Below are 21,567 nucleotides of genomic sequence, written 5' to 3'. Positions count from 1 at the left end.
CAGGGGCGGATCGGCGTCCTAGAGGTCTGTGTGCCTCCAGGGGCGGATCGGGCAGAACGTCCCAGGAGGAGGCCGTGCGCCCAACCCAGGTGGCGTTCCTGTGCAGGGAACCTCCCCGCCGGCATCACAGTCCGGGGAGGCCTGGTGGCTTGTGGTCTGGCCTGCTGGCAGAGGCTCAGGAGTAGCTGCGGAGTTGGGGAGGGTGGAAAGAAGCGAGGCCTGCTGCAGACTGTGGGTCTCAGACAGCCCCACCCCCACACCCAGACTTTCTGGCTGAGCGGGACCATCCCAGCCCCGCCCTGACAGCAGAGAACAGAACTTTGACCCCTGCTAACGGCCTGAGGGCAGGCTTACCCAACCCAGCTCCGCCCAGAACGAGAGCTGATAACAGGACTCAAAATCAACACCATAGCCTGTTCCTCCAAGCAAACGCCACCTACTGACAGGGACGGCATCTTGCACAGCCTTTCCACGGCACCCACTGACTCAATATACAGGGAGTGGTCCAATTTCACCCACAGGCACCACCTAACACCTCAGAAACTAAACAAGGTGTGTGAATACCCAAACAATAACCTAAGGAAAGAAACAACAACTGATCGACATGGGAAGAAATCAGCGAAAGAACTCAGGAAATATGAAGAACCAAACGGAAAACACACCCCCAAGGAGGAGCACCAGCCCCCTAGAAACGGACACCGACCAAAATCAGGCAACCAATATGACAGACAAGGAATTTCGTATGTGGATCATAAGAACACTCACCCAGCTGCAACAACAACTCAATAACCAACACCAAGAAAACACAAAAAACCTCCAAGAAATGGAACAAAGGTTCAACAAAGAGATTGACACAGTGAAGAAAACTTTAACCGAAGTCCTGGAGATGAAGAATCAAATCAGAGAACTACAAAATACTGTGGAAAGTCTCAAGAACAGGGTGGATCAAGCAGAAGAAAGAATCTCAGAGCTTGAAGATAACACCTTCCAATTAAATAAATCAGTCACAGAAATACAGCAGAGAAACAAGAGAAAAGATCAAAGTCTACAAGAGCTGTGGGATTATGTGAAAAAACCTAACGTGAGGGTCATAGGTTTAGCCGAAGGGGAGGAAGACAGCACTCAAGGGCTGGACAAGCTTTTTGAAGATATAATAGAGGAAAATTTCCCAGGTCTTGCTCAAAATCTCGATATACAAGTTCAAGAAGCCCAGAGGACCCCTGGGAGATTCAATGCAAACAGGAAGACGTCACGTCATGCAGTCATCAGACTGACCAAAGTATCAACTAAAGAGGCCCTTCTAAGAGCTGTAAGACAAAAGAAGCAAGTGACATACAAGGGAAAGCCAATTCGAATAACATCAGACTTCTCTAATGAGACTTTACAAGCAAGGAGAGACTGGGGCCCCATTCTCACTCTTTTGAAACAAAACAATGCCCAGCCTAGAATATTATTCCCTGCAAAACTAAGCTTCATATATGAAGGAGAAATAAAAACATTCTCAGACAAGCAAAGGCTCAGAGAATTCACCAAGACAAGACCAGCCCTACAAGAAGTACTTAAAACAGCGTTATGCACGGAACATCATAATAATAATCCACGGATATAAAAACAACCAAAACCCGAAGATATTAAAGGCCAGATATTACAATGGCTCAAGACACAAATCATAGCAACAACATCCAACCCAACAGAATGATCAGTAATCTACCTTACCTATCAGTTCTCTCAATAAATGTGAATGGCTTAAACTCTCCACTCAAGAGACATAGGCTGGCTGAATGGATAAGAAAATACAGGCCAAGTATATGCTGTCTTCAGGAAACACATTTAACCTGCAAGGATGCACATAGACTAAAAATAAAAGGGTGGAGATCAATATTCCAAGCAAACAGAAGCCAAAAGAAGGCTGGTGTGGCAGTTCTAATTTCAGACGATTTAGTTTTTAAACCAACAAAAGTAGTAAAAGACAAAAAGGGTCATTATATAATGGTGAAGGGCACAGTCCAACAAGAAGAGATAACAATTTTAAATATATATGCACCCAACTTAGGTGCACCCAGATTCATAAAGCAAACCTTACTGGAGCTAAGCAAATGGATTAATAGCAACTCCATAATCGCCGGGGATTTCAACACCCCACTGACGGCACGAGACAGATCCTCCAAACAGAAAATTAATAAAGAAATAATGGACTTAAACAAAACTCTAGAACAATTGGGTCTGACAGACATCTACAGAACATTCTACCCAAAATCCACTGAATATACGTTCTTCTCATCAGCTCACGGGACATTCTCTAAGATTGACCATATCCTAGGACACAAAGAAAATCTCAAGAAATTTAAAAAAATAGAAATCATACCATGTACCTTCTCAGATCACAGTGGAATAAAACTAGAAATCAACCCTAACAGAAAATCACATTTCTACACAAAAACGTGGAAATTAAACAACCTCCTACTAAATGATTACTTCGTAAATGAAGAAATCAAGACGGAAATAAAAAACTTCTATGAAGAAAACGACAATGGAGAGACAAGTTATCAACTCCTCTGGGACACAGCTAAAGCAGTGCTGAGAGGAAAGTTTATCTCCATAAATGCCTATAACCAAAAGGCAAGAAGATCACAAATAGACAATCTAATGAAACGACTCAAAGAGCTGGAAAAAGAAGAACAGACCAACCCCAAACCCAGCAGAAGAAGTGAAATCAACAAGATCAAATCAGAACTAAACGAAATTGAAAACAGGAAAGCTATTCAGGAGATTAATAAAACAAAAAGTTGGTTCTTTGAAAAAATAAACAAGATTGACACGCCGTTGGCTAAGCTAACGAAAAGCAGAAAAGAGAAATCTCTAATAAGCTCCATCAGGAATAAAAAAGGAGATATCACAACTGATCCCAAAGAGATACAAGATACAATTTATGAATACTACAAAAATCTTTATGCACACAAACTGGAAAATGTGGAGGAAATGGACAAATTTCTAGAAACACACAGCCTCCCTAGGCTCAACCAGGAAGAAATAGATTCCCTGAACAGACCAATCTCAACAGCTGAAATAGAAACAGCAATTAAAAATCTCCCTAAAAAGAAAAGTCCCGGTCCAGATGGCTTCACACCTGAATTTTACCATACTTACAAAGAAGAACTAGTACCTATCTTGCAGAAACTATTCCACAACATCGAGAAGAACGGAAACCTCCCCGACACCTTTTATGAAGCGAATATTACCCTGATACCAAAACCAGGAAAGGATGCAACAAAAAAAGAAAACTACAGACCAATATCCCTAATGAATATAGATGCAAAAATTTTCAACAAAATCTTAGCTAACCGAATACAGACACTTATCAAAAAAATAATCCACCACGACCAAGTGGGCTTCATCCCAGGGATGCAGGGATGGTTCAACATACGTAAATCTATAAATGCAATTCACCACATAAACAGAAGCAAAAACAAAGATCACATGATCCTTTCAATAGATGCAGAAAAAGCTTTTGACAAAATTCAACACCCTTTCATGATACGAACACTTAAGAAAATAGGCATAGAAGGGACATACCTAAAAATGATACAAGCCATATATGACAGACCCATAGCCAACATCATACTGAATGGGGAAAGATTGAAATCATTCCCACTTAGAACTGGAACCAGACAAGGCTGCCCACTATCTCCACTTCTGTTCAACATAGTGCTGGAAGTCTTGGCTACAGCAATCAGACAAGAAAATGGAATCAAAGGTATCCAAATAGGGGCAGAAGAGATCAAACTTTCACTGTTTGCTGATGATATGATATTGTATCTAGAAAACCCCAAGGATTCAACCAAGAAACTCCTGGAACTGATCAATGAATTTAGTAAAGTCTCAGGATACAAAATTAATACACAGAAATCAGAGGCATTCATATACGCCAACAACTATCTAATTGAGAACCAAATCAAAGACTCAATTCCCTTCACAATAGCAACAAAGAAATTAAAGTACCTAGGAATATATTTAACCAAAGAGGTAAAAGACCTCTACAGGGAGAACTATGAAACACTGAGGAAGGAAATAGCAGAGGATGTAAACAGATGGAAATCCATACCATGCTCGTGGATCGGCAGACTCAATATCATCAAAATGTCTATACTACCCAAACTGATCTACAGATTCAATGCAATACCTATTAAAATCCCATCAGCATTCTTCACAGATATAGAAAAAATAATTTTACGCTTCGTATGGAACCAAAGAAGACCCCGAATATCAAGAGCAATTCTAGGCAACAAAAACAAAATGGGAGGCATTAATATGCCAGATATCAAACTATACTACAAAGCTGTAGTAATTAAAACAATATGGTATTGGCACAAGAACAGGAATATTGACCAGTGGAACAGATGTGAGAATCCTGATATAAAACCATCCTCATATAGCCATCTCATCTTTGACAAAGCAGACAAAAACATACGCTGGGGAAAAGAATCCCTCTTCAATAAATGGTGCTGGGAAAACTGGATAGCCACCTGTAGAAGGCTGAAACAGGACCCACACCTTTCACCTCTCACAAAAACCAACTCACGCTGGATAACAGACTTAAACCTAAGATATGAAACTATTAGAACTCTAGAAGAAAAAGTTGGAAACACTCTCCTAGACATCGGCCTGGGCAAAGAGTTTATGAAGAAGTCCCCAAAGGCAATCACAGCAGCAACAAAAATAAATAAATGGGACATGATCAAACTACAAAGCTTCTGCACAGCCAAAGAAATAGTCATGAAAGTAAACAGACAGCCTACAGAATGGGAGAAAATTTTTGCATCCTATGCATCCGATAAGGGACTGATAACTAGAATATACTTAGAACTCACGAAAATTAGGAAGAAAAAATCAAATAACCCCATTAAAAAGTGGGCAAAGGACTTGAACAGAAATTTTTCTAAAGAAGACAGAAGAATGGCCAACAAACATATGAAGAAATGCTCAACATCTCTAATCATCAGGGAAATGCAAATCAAAACCACAATGAGATATCACTTAACTCCAGTGAGAATGGCCTTTATCAAAAAATCTCCAAACAATAAATGCTGGCGTGGTTGCGGAGAGAGAGGAACACTCCTACACTGCTGGTGGGACTGCAAACTAGTTCAACCTCTGTGGAAAGCAATATGGAGATACCTTAAAGCGATACAAGTGAATCTACCATTTGATCCAGCAATCCCATTGCTGGGCATCTACCCAAATGATCCAGTGACACTCTACAAAAAAGACACCTGCACTCGAATGTTTATAGCAGCACAATTCATAATTGCAAGGCTGTGGAAACAGCCCAAGTGCCCATCAATCAAAGAATGGATTAATAAAATGTGGTATATGTCCACCATGGAGTACTATTCAGCTCTAAGAAACAATGGTGATATAGCACACCTTATATTTTCCTGGTTAGAGCTGGAACCCATACTACTAAGTGAAGTATCCCAAGAATGGAAAAACAAGCACCAGATATATTCTCCAGCAAACTGGTATTAACTGAGTAGCACCTAAGTAGACACATAGGTGCTACAGTAATAGGGTATTGGGCAGGTGGGAGGGGGGAGGGGGGCGGGTATATACATACATAGTGAGTGAGATGTGCACCATCTGGGGGATGGTCATGATGGAGACTCAGACTTTTGGGGGGAGGGGGGGAATGGGCATTTATTGAAACCTTAAAATCTGTACCCCCATAATATGCCAAAATAAAAAAAAAAAAAAAAAAAATATTTAAGCAGAGGCCCTATAATATTCATTTTAACAAGCTTCTGAATGATCTGAATGCTCAGAAAATATCCTGAGTAACAGGCCATATCCGGCTCTCCTGACCCCTTAAGCCTCCTTCAGTCATATCTGTCAAGCTCAAGAGGCCTTTGAATTGTGTTCTAAACTACCACACCAATCAGCCAATAAATATTCATGAGCATTTGTAATGTACCAAGCATGTTCTAGGATTTAGTGATTCGATAGTGAACAAATGAAACAAGGGCTCCCCTCAAGGAGTCTTGCAAAATGCCTTGACCCACCAGCCGCAGTAGGTCTTTCTAAAATCACATTTATGTGGATCAGGAGAATCCAGGTCTGTAGTTCCTTAGAGTTCTAGAGTTTGTGTCTCCTACCTCAACCTGAAGATGGCCAGACAAGGTCCACTCTTACACCTGGACTCAAACCACTACTAGCCCTGAGTCAAGCCTATAAACACAAACTCACTTAACTCTCTCAAGTTGATGAACTTGGCTTCTCATTTTCTGAATTCCTCTAAACATATTCATTTAACAGAATGTCAACATGCCTACTTAGGACTTTTTGACATAGTCTCACCTGAGTACACTGAACCTGATAATGCTATTTGTGAAAAGTTTCCTTAGCCTGGGAAGCCCATATCAACAGTGTTCTTGCTTATTTCTCCCTAAAATTATATGTAAAGAGGTGCTAGACCCTAACATGAGAAATCTGAAAAGAATCCTCACATGTTTTATTACTGATAACACATGCAAAAACTATATGCTTGAAATTCCACTAAGATAGGCTATACATTTCTCTGCAAGTTAGAACAGGTAGGTTGGAGAATCTAGTGACTGCTCTGCAATAACTCAATACTCTGTGTTAGGTCTGCAGGAACAAGCATTCCCAAACCAGAGTACCTTTTAGAACTACCTGAAGAGACTTAGTTGGCTCCTTAGCTTTCCCCAAGGCACACTGGCTCCCCCTGAACCACATTCCAGTTCAGTCCTCTGTGGCTGCCTATGAGAACATATGAACCTTGGATGGGACTCTTAGAGACTGTCTAAAATATCCCAGAGAACATGGACTGTGTCATGACCTGTGATAAAATAATACCAGAATTGCCAGTTTGAGCTGATAAGATCTGTCTGAACAGTGCTGAAACAGTCTGTCCTCTTGAAAGTTTGTGGAAGTATCGATAGAACTTGCTGAGACCTTAGAGGCAGGGAGGTATTCCAGGAGCCCAGCCTAGCAAGTTCAACTCAGTCCAGCATGGACCCTGAAATGCTGATGCAGAGATTATCATTCCTTACTCACCCCATCTGTGATTCCAAGCGTGCCCAAGCACTCTTCTGAGACTTAAACAGGTGACTTTGAAGAGTCTTTGATTTGTGAATGCTGACTTAAGACTGAACTATGGTTAAATATGCTTCCTGTGAGTCTGTACTGTATTCATGTATCTACCACTAGACTTTGAGGGCTCAGAAAATATTATATTAGATAAACTTAATAGTTCAGCCAGACTCTGGTATGAAAAGCTATAGTGAGGGTAGAAGATTGGAGAACCTCCTATGTTAGCCCTGCAATAAAACCATAACTGGGAACCCAGCTGGGAAGCCCCAGGGAAAGGAGCTGTCCCCAGTTTTGGTGCTGACTGTCCACAGCTTGTTTGTCCTACAGGGAAGAGGAAGAAGTGTGATCTTGCTGAGTCTCTTCTAGAGACAAGATGAGAGAAGCCAGATACAACCTGATCTTTGGGTTGTTTTGCTATGTATCCAATAACTCATTGAAGGAAATAAATTTTTGAGAAGTCAGAACCATAATAAAAACAAGTTTAATTACAAATCCACAACTTCGAGCTACTGTCCAGTTTAAGGAGAGGGGGTACAAGGTTATGCAAAATGGTGTGACCATTCAGAAATCTAGATAAAAGAAGCCTCAGACTGGCATAATCTTTTTTGTTCCATCTGAAGTCATGAGTGAGGCTTCTGTTAAGAAAATCAGCGAAGTATATCCAGATGAATATCCTAAGTCTGTAACCATCATCAAGTGTTCATCAGTGGGAAAAAAGTATAAAATCCTCTGCTGACAATGTAGAAGGTCTTAACAAATCCTGCCATTCTATGGAAGGTGCCCTGGAATAGATGGTGGTAGTCCTTGCACTGATTTTTCATTCTTTAAAGTCTGTTGCTGTCTTATGTGTACTTAATCAGTTTCCTCACTAATCAGGCTTAGGATTTAGGGTGATAAAAGGGAGACCTGATCTCTCATATCCTGTAGTTAAAGCACTCTTTGCATCTCTATATTCTGCTTTGTAGCATCATTATATGAGCAGTGGACACCAGACAGAGACTGGTCACCCCCAGATTTGTCCTAATGCCTGATGTTCTTGGCCTGATATCTATCTTTGTGTGGACACATCAAACATAACAGCACATACCGCTCGTTTAAGTCTTGGTGTTAACTTCTGCCTGGCATCATTGTTGCTATGTCTTCAACTTTTTCATCCTCTGACTTATTTCAATCACAATCTGAACTCTCATTTTAACAGAGCCTTAAGAACAAAGAATGATAAAAGGCAGTGTTGTGTGGTAGTTAGCAAGACAGATTCCAGGGCCAGATTCCCTGGGTTCAGATTTTATCACTGGCCCTTACTAGCTGTATCCTTAAGCAAGTTACTCAAACTCTTGGTACTTCAATTTCTTTGTCTATAAAACAGAGAGGGTTATAATAGAGCCCATCTCACAGGACTGTTTTGAGTATTAACTAAGATCCATTCCATTCTCCATGACTGGACCAATGAAAGAATAACTCATGACTTATATGCAAGTTGCCTTATGTCTTATTCTGTTTTGTGCTGCTATAACAAAATACCACAGTCTTGTTAGTCTATAATGAACAACAACACAAAAATTGTTCCCTCATGGTTCTGGAGGCTGGCAAGTCCAAGGTAGAGAGACTGGCATCAGGTGAGAGCCTTCTTGCTGCATCATCCCATGGTGGAAGGCGGAAGGGCAAGTGAGGACATGAGAGGGCTATACTTGCCCTTTTCTAATGATACCAATCCTCTCCATGAGGGTGGAACTCACATGGCTTAATCATCTCCTAAAAGTCCCACCTCTTAATACTATTACAGTGGCAATTAAATTTCAACATGAGTTTTGGAGGGAACAAAAACATTCCAACCATAGCAGTTTATACCTCTTTTGATCCTTACAATCTTTGAGATAGGGCCATTGTTATCTCAATTTCATAGTTCAGGTCAGAGAAATTAAGTAACTTTTTGAAGATTAAACATCCACTAAATTGTGTCACTAGGACCTGAATGTTGGCCTGACATCAAAGATTCAACTCTTAACATTATATTATATAACTTTGGATTAGTTAATTGTCCCAAACCAGACCCTTTTTTGCAACTTGGTGGGCTCCCAAGCTTTCATTGCACCTAGCCCTGGGCCTCTCTGATTCCTGGTCAGCCCTCAGATTATGCAATTTACTTGGGTAGGTATAGCAGCCTAGATGAAAGGCATTGACCACAACAAGAATGAACAATGGAGAACAATAACCCTTTTATCTTTCTCTTCTACCAAGTTTAGCTCATTTAGAAAAGTATTAACCTAGCTCTGGTCTTGACTGTGTGGGGCAAGAAGGATTCTACCTTCCCTAAAGAAATTCAAATCCAAAATGGGTGTATGCAGGTGTTTATTTTGTGATCACAATGATGTTCTTCCAGAAATACAATGTGAATGTGGCTTGGAAAAAAAGTAAGAGGAACTTATGGGGGAAATAAAGGAGATATTTTCTTTTGAAATTCAGAAAAGAGTTGTAACTTAGTAGAATATATTGAGTCACTTAGAAAACATCTTGTTAAGACACAAGTTAAGAAAATGTAAGATGTTGCAAATAGAAAGTTCATTTTAAATTCAGAATAAAAACAAAAGAAAATTAATTTTGAGGACACTTCATTGCAATTAAATCTAAAGGCCAAAAAGACTTGCCCTAAATCCATTTGAATTTGAAAAAAAGGTACAAGATTGTGTATGTGTGTGTTTGTGGTGGTGTGTGCATCTTTTATATAACCTCTTTCCCCACAAAACAAGAAATTAGTTTGAAAATTGCAATGTTACGGTTCCTTTAACCCAAAGAAGTTTCAAGCTTGCTGAAGCTATTTCTTTATATTGCTTTTTTTGGATCTCTCATGTTGGAACTTATGTGCTTTAAAAGTGTTAAAGGAAAGAGGAAACTCTTAAACTACTCAAAGATTTGAACATCACTGTTATCTAAAACTGTAGTCAAGGGAAAGATTTACAAAACAGTAAAAGGAATTAATTAAAACCGTCCATTAAAAAAAGAAGCAAGCAGCTAAAAATAAAAAAATACCATAGGCAAAAAATAATGGAACTCTTCAGATTAAATGAGTAAGTCTTCCTGGTTCCTGCACTCTCAAGCACTCATTGTTACTATTATTATTGTTAGGTAATTGCGTTAACTTAACAAGTTATTAATCTTCTGTCCTATATAGGATGTGTTACATTCTGTAATTTAATAAGATTAAATGTCATAATATATTTACAGATCCTACATTTCATGGTTACTAGTTAAAAGCGAGACTCATTTTATTTTCATTTTAAATTATTCAAAGGAAAGAACCAATAATTTTAAGTGACAAATGTTTTCTTCCTTTATTCAGAAAAATATTTTATTACTTTTTAATATTTACATCTTCGTGAAGAGCAACATTGATTTATTCCATCTTAATGTTCTCTTTTGAATTTTTGAGGTAGGTGGACATTGTCTAAAACAATGCCTGACTCCTCTTTCTGTACTTTTTTCTTATTTGGAACCACCGCTTCCTCTTAACTGCCCACACCTGACTCCACAGAGTGTCCCTCCTATTTTGGTGACCTGGTGACTGTGTTTGATGTTTTCTGATGCTATTTGATTCTATACTGCTGCTACATAGAACATCATGCCAGGAATCAATCTCCTATATCTACTTCCCAAGCTTTTCCCCTCTCTTTAAATCTCAGACACTCCTTCCTTCCTGTTGTTCTCACCTATTATATGAGGGTTCTTCCAAAGTTTATGAAAAATGGGTTTTATGAAAAAAACTATGTATGAATTTCAAAATTTCTCACACTGAAATAAACTCATACTAATTTTTTATAACATGTTTTAACAGGATCTAGTGTGAGGCACTAAGAAGGATAAGGCATCTGTTTGAAAAGAGCCCCTATCAGACAACATGAATTCTGCTAAAATTGAAGCAAGAACAAACATCAAATTTATGGTGAAGCTTGGGTGGGAAAATGGTGAAATCCTTAATGCTTTACAAAAAGTTTATGGTGATAATGCCCCAAAGAAATCATCAATTTGCAAATGGATTACTTATTTTAAGAAGGAACAGATTATGTTGAAGATGAAACCTTCATCAACAGATCATCCACATCAATTTGTGAGGAAAAAATTAATCTTGTTCATGCCCTAATTGAAGACAACCAATGATTCCAAGCACAAACAATAGCCAACACTATAGGCATCTCAACTGGTTCAACTCTTAGAATTCTGACTGAAAATTTTAAGTTGAGAAAATTTCCAAACTTTTCATTCAATGGGTGCCAAAACCATTGCATCCAAATCAGCTGCAGACAAGAGCAGAGCTTTCAATAGAAATTTTGAACAAGTAGGATAAAGATACAGAGTCATTTCTTCAAAGAACTTTAATAGAAGATGAAACATGTCTTTACCAGTATGATCCTGAAGACAAAGCACATTCAAAGCAATGGTTACCAAAGGGTGGAAGTGGTGCAGTCAAAGCAAAAGTGGACTGGCCAAGAGCAAAGGTCATGGCAACAGTTTTTTGGGATGCTGAAGGCATTTTGCTTGTTGACTTTCTGGAGGGCCAAAGAACAATAACATCTACTTATTATGAGAGTGTTTTGAGAGAGTCAATCAAAGCTTTCGCAGAAAAACTCCCAGGAAAACTTGGACAGAGCCCTTTTCCACCATGACAATGCTTCTTCTCATTTCTCTCATCAAACAAGGGCAATTTTGTGAGAGTTTCAATGGGAAATCATTAGGCATGCACTTTACAGTCCTGGTTTGGCTCCTTCTAACTTCTTTTTGTTTCCTAATCTTAAAAAGTCTGTAAAGGGCACTCATTATTCTTCAGTGAATAATGCAAAAAGAATGCATTAATATGGTTAAATTTCCAGGACCCTCAGTTCTTTAGGGATGGACTAAATGGCTGGTATTATTGCTTACAAAAATGTCTTGAATTTGATGGAAGTTATGTTGATAAATAAATCTTATATTTTTTATTTTTATCTTTCAATCTCATTTTACATGAACCTTTTGAAGTCTCCTGTCATTGGAGAAAAAGAAGCAATCAGAAGAGAACTTCTCTTTTCTACTATCAAACTATATCTGCACCAGTATATTCTGCCTTTCCTCCCTTCCAGATTAACTCTACCTACTCTTTTCTAAAGCTAAGCCTTCCATTTGTGCATTGGGTCCCATTTTCTCTTGTCTAATACAGACTTTTCTCTTGCCCATTTCTCTCTAATGTGAATTCCTCCAGTTCTACTGGATCTTCTTATCAGCATATAAACATGCTGTGTATCTCTCACTTGAATTAAAAATCACACACAAAACACTCCTTTGATCCTTTTGTCTTTTTTCAGCTATTTCCACATTTCTTTACTCCATTTATAGGAAGTAAATTTCTTGGAAAGATTGTCTATTCTTACTGTCTCTTCCCTTTTTAAAAAATTTCCTCTTGAACTCACTCCAGTGAGCATTTTATCCTCATCATGCCACTAAAACTGCTCTTGTTAGTGTCACCAATGACCTTGGTATTCCCAAATTTTGTGGTCAATTCTTAGTTTTCATCTTGACCTTTCAGGAGCAATGACAACTGTTCATCACCCCTTCCTTTTGAAATCTAGTTTTATCATTTGGCTTCTAGGACATGATTTCTGGTGTTCCTTTCCTCAGGGTTCTTTGCCTGTATTACTTTGTGTTAAGCAAAAAGCATTTGCTGGCTATGTCTTTGACAAAGCAGACAAAAACATAAACACTGGAGGAAAATAATACTTATTCAATAAATGGTGCTGGAAAAACTGGATAGCCACATGTAGAAGACTGAAACAGGATCCGTACTTCTCACCTGTCACAAAAATCAACTCATGGTGGGTAACAGACATGAAACTGTAATAATTCTAGAAGACAATGTTGGAAAAACTCTTGTAGACATTGGCATAGGGAAAGAATTTATGAAGAAGACCCCAAAGGCAATATAGCAACAACAAAAATAAATAAATGGGACCTGACCATATTAAAAAGCTTCTGCACAGCCAAGAAAACTATCACAGGGGCAAACAGACAACCTACAGAATGGGAGAACATATTCACATGCTACACATCTGATAAAGGGCTGATAACTAGAATCTATATGGAACAAAGGAAAATCAGCAAGAAAAAAGTTAAACAACCCCATTAAAGAGTTGGCAAAAGGGCCGGGCGCTGTGGCTCACGCCTGTAATCCTAGCTCTTGGGAGGCCGAGGCGGGCGGATTGCTCAAGGTCAGGAGTTCAAAACCAGCCTGAGCAAGAGCGAGACCCCGTCTCTACTATAAATAGAAAGAAATCAATTGGCCAACTGATATATATATAAAAAATTAGCCGGGCATGGTGGCGCATGCCTGTAGTCCCAGCTACTCGGGAGGCTGAGGCAGAAGGATCACTCGAGCCCAGGAGTTTGAGGTTGCTGTGAGCTAGGCTGACGCCACGGCACTCACTCTAGCCTGGACAACAAAGCGAGACTCTGTCTCAAAAAAAAAAAAAAAAAAAAAAAAGAGTTGGCAAAAGACCTGAACATAAACTTTTCAAAAGAAGACAGGCTAATGGCCAACAAACATATGAAAAAATGCCCAGCATCTCTAATCATTAGAGAAAAGCAAATCAAAACCGCAAAGAGATATCACTTAACTCTAGTGAGAATGGCTTTTATCAAAAAGTCCCCAAACAATAAATGTTGGTATTGATGTGGAGAGAAAGGAACACTCATGCAGGTGGGACTGCAAACTAGCACAAACTCTGTGGAAAGTAGTATGGAGATACCTCAAAGAGCTAAAAATAGAAATACCATTTGGTCCAGTAATCCCAGTACAAGGCATCTACCCAAAGGAAAAAAAGACATTTTATAATAAAGATATCTGCATTCGAATGTTTATAGCAGCACAATTTACAATTGAAAAGATGTAGAAACAGCCCAAGTGCTGACCAATACATGAGTGGATTAATAAAATGTGGTATATGTATACCATGGAGGTATACTCAGCCACAAAAAACAATGGTGATCTAGCACCTCCTGTATTATCCTGCATAGAGCTGGAGCCCATTTTACTAAGTGAAGTATCACAAGAATGGAAAAACAAGCGCCACTTGTACTCACCATCAAATTGGTATTAACTGATCAACATTTATGTGCTCATATAGTAGTAACATTCTTGGGGTGTTGGGCAGGTGGGAAAGGGGAGGAAGAGATGGGTATACACATACCTAATGGGTGCGGTGTGCACTGTTTGGGGGATGGACATGCTTGAAGCTCTGACTCGGGTGGAGCAATGGAAATGTATGTAACCTAAACATTTGTACCCCTGTAATATGCTGAAATTAAAAAAAAAAAACAAAAAAAACCAAAAAAACCCCTTGCTGGTTCTTATTCCACTACTGACCTATAAATATAGGAATGCCAAAGGGCTCTTAGAACCTGAATAATACTTATGTTTTGGGTGATTTTATTGTGTTCAATGAATTGGAACATTATCCATTTATATCTCCAACTTTAATCTTTCCCCTGAGCTCTAGACACTTTTATTCAACTGCTTGCTCAATATTTATATTTGAAATATGAATATGTAGCTCAAATGTAACATGATCAAGACAGAATTCTTGATTTCCTCCACTGAATGTTTCTCCCTAAGTCACCTGAGGGGCTTAGACCACAAAACTAGGAGTCATTCTTGAGTTCTTCCTTACAAAATATTCGCATTCAGTCTTGAACCTGTTCTTGTCACTTCTGCTTTTAAAACACCCCCTGCCACTCAATCCAAACATTTCTCACCATTTTAACTGCTAATATCCTATTCCAAGGCACTATCAACTTTCTCCTTAGCCCCACCTCTCAGCCATCCATTCATTCAGCAAACACCCACAAGGTGCCGGTGTGCCAGGCACCATTCTTGGTGATGATTTTGCAGCAATGAACAAGTCAAACGAAAACGTCTGCCTTCAAGGAACTTAAATTCTGCTTTAGCGAGATGCCTCCCTATTGGCCTCTCGGATCTTCTCTTATTCATTCCCCTCCCTCCAGTTCATTCTCCATATAACAGCCAGAATGATCTTTAAAAAACCTAAGTGAGGTCAAGCTGTTCTCTGCCGAAAGCCCTCTAGTGGCCTCTCTGACCTCCTCCTCACTGCTCCCATTCATTTATTCTTTGCCAGCACATACACACTAAGCTCATTCCAGCTTCCTGGACTTTGTACATACTGTTCTTTCAGCCTAGAAAGTTATTTCCACACTGTTTGTGTGGCTTGTATCCTCACTTTATTCAGACTCTGCTTAAATATCACCCAGAGAGAGTTTTTTTTTGATCAACCTCTGGTAAATAGCTGGCCCTTATGACTCTTTATCCCTTGACCTTCATTTATTTTGTCATGTTTACCTACCTGACATGATATTATCTATGTATTTGTTTATCTGAATTTTGTTCATCTCTTCTACTGGAACATAAGCTTATAGAGGTAAGAAATTTTGTTTGTTTTGTTCCTTGTTCTCTTCCCAGGACCCAGATTTTGGACAATGAATTAAGGAATGAAAGAAATTTAAATATCATAATTGGGAAAAAGCTCACTAACCTTGGCATCAAGAGAACTGGGTTCTAATTCTGGTTCTACAATTGACTAGTTATGAATCATTTGTCAGTCATTCTGACCATGATGGGTCTCAGTTTCTGTACAATGAGGAGTTTGGAATGTGAGCTTTATGATCCCGATGCTACCATGCTCAAATGCTTTTAATTTTTTTTATTTCAGCATATTACAATGGTACAAATGTTTAGGTTAGATATATTGCCTTTGCCCCACTCGAGTCAGAGCATCAAGAGTGTCCATCCCCCAGACAGTGCACACTGTACCCATTAGGTGTGAATATACCCATCCCCTCCACCCCCCTCCCACCATGCTCAAATTCTATGTGTGTGGTGTCTTCACACTAGAGACCAACTCTGTGCCTTGTTTGGCCCAAACAGGACTGATGGCATTTTTTTTCTAGAGATGCTGGAAACTAGACACAAGACTTTTCTTTTCTCTGTATCCTGTCAGGGTTGAGATCCCTGCCAGGAGGGAAGTCACAGCATTTGCATCTGCACAAACATTTCAGTTGAGAATCTCCCCAAGTTGCCTACTGAAGGAAGAAGCCGGGGGTGGGGGGGGGTGGGAGGTGGAATTCCACTTTTGGAGAGATTCAATAGCGCTTTGATCAGAAAGTTCATTACATTTGCTTCAGATCACAATGCATATTCGCTCAGGTCTGCAATCACTTACTCTGTGTTAGGCAGAAACCCTAGTGGGAAAAAACAGCATGTGTGTACGACTCCATCTGTGTGAGCCTCTGCCAGAAACATTTATGAATCACTTGTCTCCTGATAGACAACTCGCTTTCCTAGTTTGCAATCATATTTCCCACAGATGTTGCCTTTGAATTAGCCATTGCCTCATTTAGTTTTGTTTTCTCCAATTTGAGACCATAATATGGACAAATCTCACCTGCAATCAAACCTGGCAGTACTTGCCCAACATTGAAGGAAGGAGACATTTGGAGAAAGCCAGGGAGCTGAATACAAGGGTCGGGGATAGACACTTCTTTATAAGTTTGGAGTTTGATATTTCTCAAGTCCTGGCTTCAGGGATGTTTACTCTCAGGTTATACAAAGTCCCAGCTTGAATTCTGGAAAAACCAAGCTGACAACTTTGGCTGAAAGGAGTTTCTTGCTAATTTCTGGGTACATCTTGCTTTTATTAGACCATAGCTATTGTGTGGTCTATCCTGAGCAATGAAGATGTCACTCACTGTATAGAATCCATACATATTATGGCCTTTATTGTCTGGATACAATTTTACATTATGTTATACATCAAATTCGTGAATAGCCATATTATCTGGATCTCAGATGTTACTGAAAAATGTTGGAAGGTAAATGGATTTCCTTTTGGGCATATTGGGAAGTTAGCACACTACACTTAAAGAAATATATTTGTTGTCTTTACTTTCAAGTCATTCTGCCACCCTGCCACTCTGCCATTCAACCTCTGTTGATTCTTTATTAATTTCAATGAGATTTTTCCTTCTCTTTTCCTTTAGAGATAAAATATATTTTTAAAAAACCCTCTAAAACAAATTTTATTCCTTTGTAAATACCACATCAAAATGTGCCAATGGTGTGTCCAATTTCAGATACATGAGCTTAAAGTTAAATGCAAATTTTAATTTCCTTTATAAAGGAGCTGATGAAAAATCCATTGTGAAAAGGTTATGAGAAAAAGCTTATCTTGTAATTGCAGCCAAGATTCAAGCCATTATTTAAGACGTGAAGCATTTGGCAACAAAAAGAGTGTTGTCACTAAAAAGGAAGCCCAACACATTACTCTTGGGCTGAGAAAAAATAATTTAGCTGTCATTGTTACTTTAGGAGCAACACAGGAAGATGGCAGAAATGAAAATGAGCAACTTTACTTCAAGCAGTATAATATAGTTTTTTTTCCTCTATGAAGCAGAGATAGTTAATAAACATTGGATGATTGATTTATACATATTAGAGAGATATTCACTTGTTGGTTAGTACTTACCATCTAGCTAAATTTGTATTCCTTTAATGCATATAACTGAGAGGAAGCCAATAGAAGTGTATCCCACTAGTTGTAAAGAGACAGGAATTCGTTCTTTCCTCACTATGCCATCAACAGACTGAGGTCTGTAACTTAATGAAATTGTTACCATATTGGTGGGTATTCTTATAAAATATTCACTTTTGGAAAGAAGGGTTAAAATAAGGCCACTGAAGTTATCCTGACTGGCTTATTATGGTAGGTCTGGGCCAAGAGGGAAGAGGGCACTGGAGATTTGCATAGGTGAGTACTGAGAAGGCTCTATTGTTTTCGTAGGCTGCAGAAAAGCCCAATGTGCTTATCATTAACTCCTCCTACGTAGTTCCTCCAGATGCCCCATCCTCAGTGTTTACTATGAGTCACTGTCCAAAATGGTCTGGCTGTCTCTTTTCTTACCTCCTCCCAATATGGTATTCTCTGCCTTTTTGGTATGAGAGGAAAATCAATGGACATATCCCAAAGATGTTTTCAAATGGGGTTCTTAATCTAGCATATTATCTCATAAATACACCTTTTTTTTTTTTTTTTTTTTTGTCTATCATGCTTGCCCTGACCTTGCATTGCACTTCTGTTTGATTAGACAGTCATTTTCCATTTTGGAGGGTGAGGAAAGAGATGGCACATTCAACTTAGGTCATTAAAGAGAGAGAAGTGAAGGGCTATTTTCAAGGTCGTGGGGAGGGTTAGTATAGCAACTCTTCAGCCTCAAGGATCTCCCATCCTCTGATCATGTATGGTGTTTCCCATTGACCACACTCAGTTGAAAGCTAAAGGAGCTCCTTGGTGCAGGTCAACCTCCACAGCATAGAGCAGGTGGAAAAAGTCGATGTGTGTATCTGGATGGACAATAGAGAATAGCCAGCACATGGATTACTTCTGGAAAACTATCAGTTTCCTCCTTTCCTACTACCCTTTGGGCTGTTTTCTTATCCTGTCAGTTGGTATTCTTAGCAATCCAAAACTAATGCTTGTGTAATTGTTAAAGTAAATTAGGAACTAACAGAAAAAGAAAATGGAAGGAATTCAAGGATTCTAGTGTATTTGTTTCTCATCCATGGGCTTAACAAACCTATGCAGTACATAGGAAAGTAAATCTGCTGAACTAATATGGTTTTCCTTTGTGGTTCCAAGTGCAGTATAAATGAATATGCTGTGTATTCTTCAGGCCAGATACTAGTAATTGAGAGCTCTTCATAGTAAAAATTTTTATTTTTGTTACTGTGGTTCTATTTCACTTAGACTATTCCTCTCTTTTCTGGTTTTTTTTTTTTTAATTTCAAAATAATAAGGGGATACAAATGTTTTAAGTTACATGGATCATTTTTGTGATGCTTGAGTCCTGGCTGGCTAAAGGTGTGCCCATCACCTAGATAGTGTTTATAGTACCTGTTAGTTATGTTTTAACCACTCCCCTGGTTGATTTCCACTGAGTTTTACTTCCCTCTATGCACATGTCTGCTAATTGATTTGATGTCCAATTTATAGCGAGTACATGTGGTGTTTGTCTTCCTATTCTTGAGACACTTCACTTAGGAGAATGGTCTCCAGTTCCATGCAGATTGTTGCAAAGGGTATTAATTCATCCTTTCCCAAATCATCTTTCTTTTTCAATCCCTACTTTCTCTTCCTTTTAAATGAATATTGCCCCATTGCCCCTCTTTTTTTATTCTTGATGCAGATGAAACCACTATTATAATTCGCTGAGATAGTATCAGTGTGTTTCTTTCACACTTCTTCCAAAGTGAGGAGTTATTAGTTTCTTAATTGTGTGGGGATTCTTGGTTGAGTAAGAGAAATATTTTAAAGGTAGGCTTTCTGTATAATAACATCCTCTCCTCCAAAACTTCCACCTTACAGTTGGTCATAGAAACTTTCATCTCATGGGATGTAGATTTCACCCAAGTTTGTGAATGTCCCCTAAGTCCTCATGCCATCTCTGCATAAGACTAACTAACGGCATTCCTTTGGGTTTCATCTAAATGACATTTTTTTTTCAGGGAAGCCTCCTCTAATTCCCAAAACCAGGATAAATCCTCTGTTGTAAAACTTACCACATTATAATTAATCTCTTATGTCTGTCTTGGCCTCATAAATAAGCTTCAGAAGGGCAGGAACAATAGTTGTTCTGTTCACCTCCACATCCTCTGAACCCGTTATGCAGTGGACACTCATTAAAGACTTGCGGAGTGGAAATTGAATCTAATGTAGTCAAAGACCAACCAAGCTGCAGCCAGGGTGATTTGAATCTCAGGAGTTTTATCATTCATGGTAGACTACACAACAACTGTCAGGCCTTTTGACAATGTTTTTCTTTTTGTTTTTTTAAATGGCTTTGTTTGTTTGTTTGGTCAGTAGCTGGTTTCCAAGTAGAATTTTGCATTTAGCAGCAAGTATAGTGGAATTGCAATCTTATTGCAATTTACAAAACTCCAAAAGATTTGGCAAATATTTTTGCCTATTGCATTTTTGTAAGTATTTATTTTGGGAAGAGGCTGCAAATTTAACTTTCTTTTCATGGTGCCTTTCTTGTCTTATTTCTGTCTAAAGAAAACTGATATGAAATGAACTGGAAACTTTAGCATTCTTTTTGTTCTTTTTTAACTCTGTTATTAAAACAATGTGAAAGAACACAGAAATTGGACTCATAAGCTCCAGATTCCAGTTTCCAATCAACCATGTTTTCTGATCTGTGAAACAGAGATAATAATAATGCCAATTGCATAAAGTTGTGAAGATTAAATGAGATGATCCACAGAAAACATTTTGTGCAAGGTCTGACAAATAACAAGTGTTCATTAAATTATGATGATGGTGGTAGTGATGACAATGATGATGATAGCAGTAGTAGATGCTAAATTATTTAATATATCTGAATACTTGCTATTCTATCTCAATCACAGGATTGGGAGGTTATGTAAAAATGAGAAAAATATGTGAAAGCACTTTACAAACTACTTAATTCTAAGGTACATTAATAATGGTAATGATGGAAGTCGTAAGTAGTGGTAAACATTAATGTTGTATGTGGATTTAACTCTTAATTCAAAGAGCACTCAGATCTGTTCTGAACACACTATGTTTTCTTTTTCTTTGTTTCCTTGCTTTGGCTATCAAGAGTTATGATTGGGAATGGAGTTGAAATGAGCCCGTAAAGCACTCATCAAATGGTTTATTTTCCTAACCTTGGTGTATTAATTTCAAAACCTGAAATGTTCACTCCACATTTCACATGCTCTTTTACCTATAGTGTCATGAATGCCAAGAAAGTTGTTGATTTAACTTTATATTTGTGAAAAGTAACACTTAGTCGGCAAACAAATACTCCTGAACTGAAAGAGATAAGCTTCCTATAAACTTGCAAGTCACTGCTTTTTGTTTTGTTTTGCTTTGTTTTATTTTCAAAAAACAAAAGACTTTCGGTTACTTTAACTCTTATCACAAACAGCACAAATTTCCAGATTCCCAGCTGTGTTGGGGTCCCTAATAGGAGAAGTTCATTATATTTGCCAACATTTTCCTTCAAAGGTGCTTTCACAATGAATCTTTAGGTTTGCTGAGGTTTGATGCCACTGAAGAAAGAGATATTTCAGAGAATTCAAATATGTGGGAAAATTCTCTGGATAATCTTGAGATTCAGCTTTCTATCCCATCAAATTTGACTTAATACAACTTCTCTTTCTTTCCTCTTTGACTAGCAGTATTAATGAGAAAGAAGAAACAGGAGGGATAGAGGTAAAAATAGAATATGGAGTGCTTAGAATTGATAATGAGCCTTTGAAGGATTTTCCACCTCACTGTATTCAGCACATGCCTTCTGAAAAATTGTCTGCTAATTAAAGTCATAAAATGTTAGGTCTAGAAGGTA

Source organism: Microcebus murinus, chromosome 1 (assembly GCF_040939455.1).
Source record: "Microcebus murinus isolate Inina chromosome 1, M.murinus_Inina_mat1.0, whole genome shotgun sequence".
Taxonomy (NCBI): Eukaryota; Metazoa; Chordata; class Mammalia; order Primates; family Cheirogaleidae; genus Microcebus; species Microcebus murinus.
The sequence above is the reverse complement of the archived record's forward strand: the minus strand, read 5'-3'. Positions refer to the sequence as shown.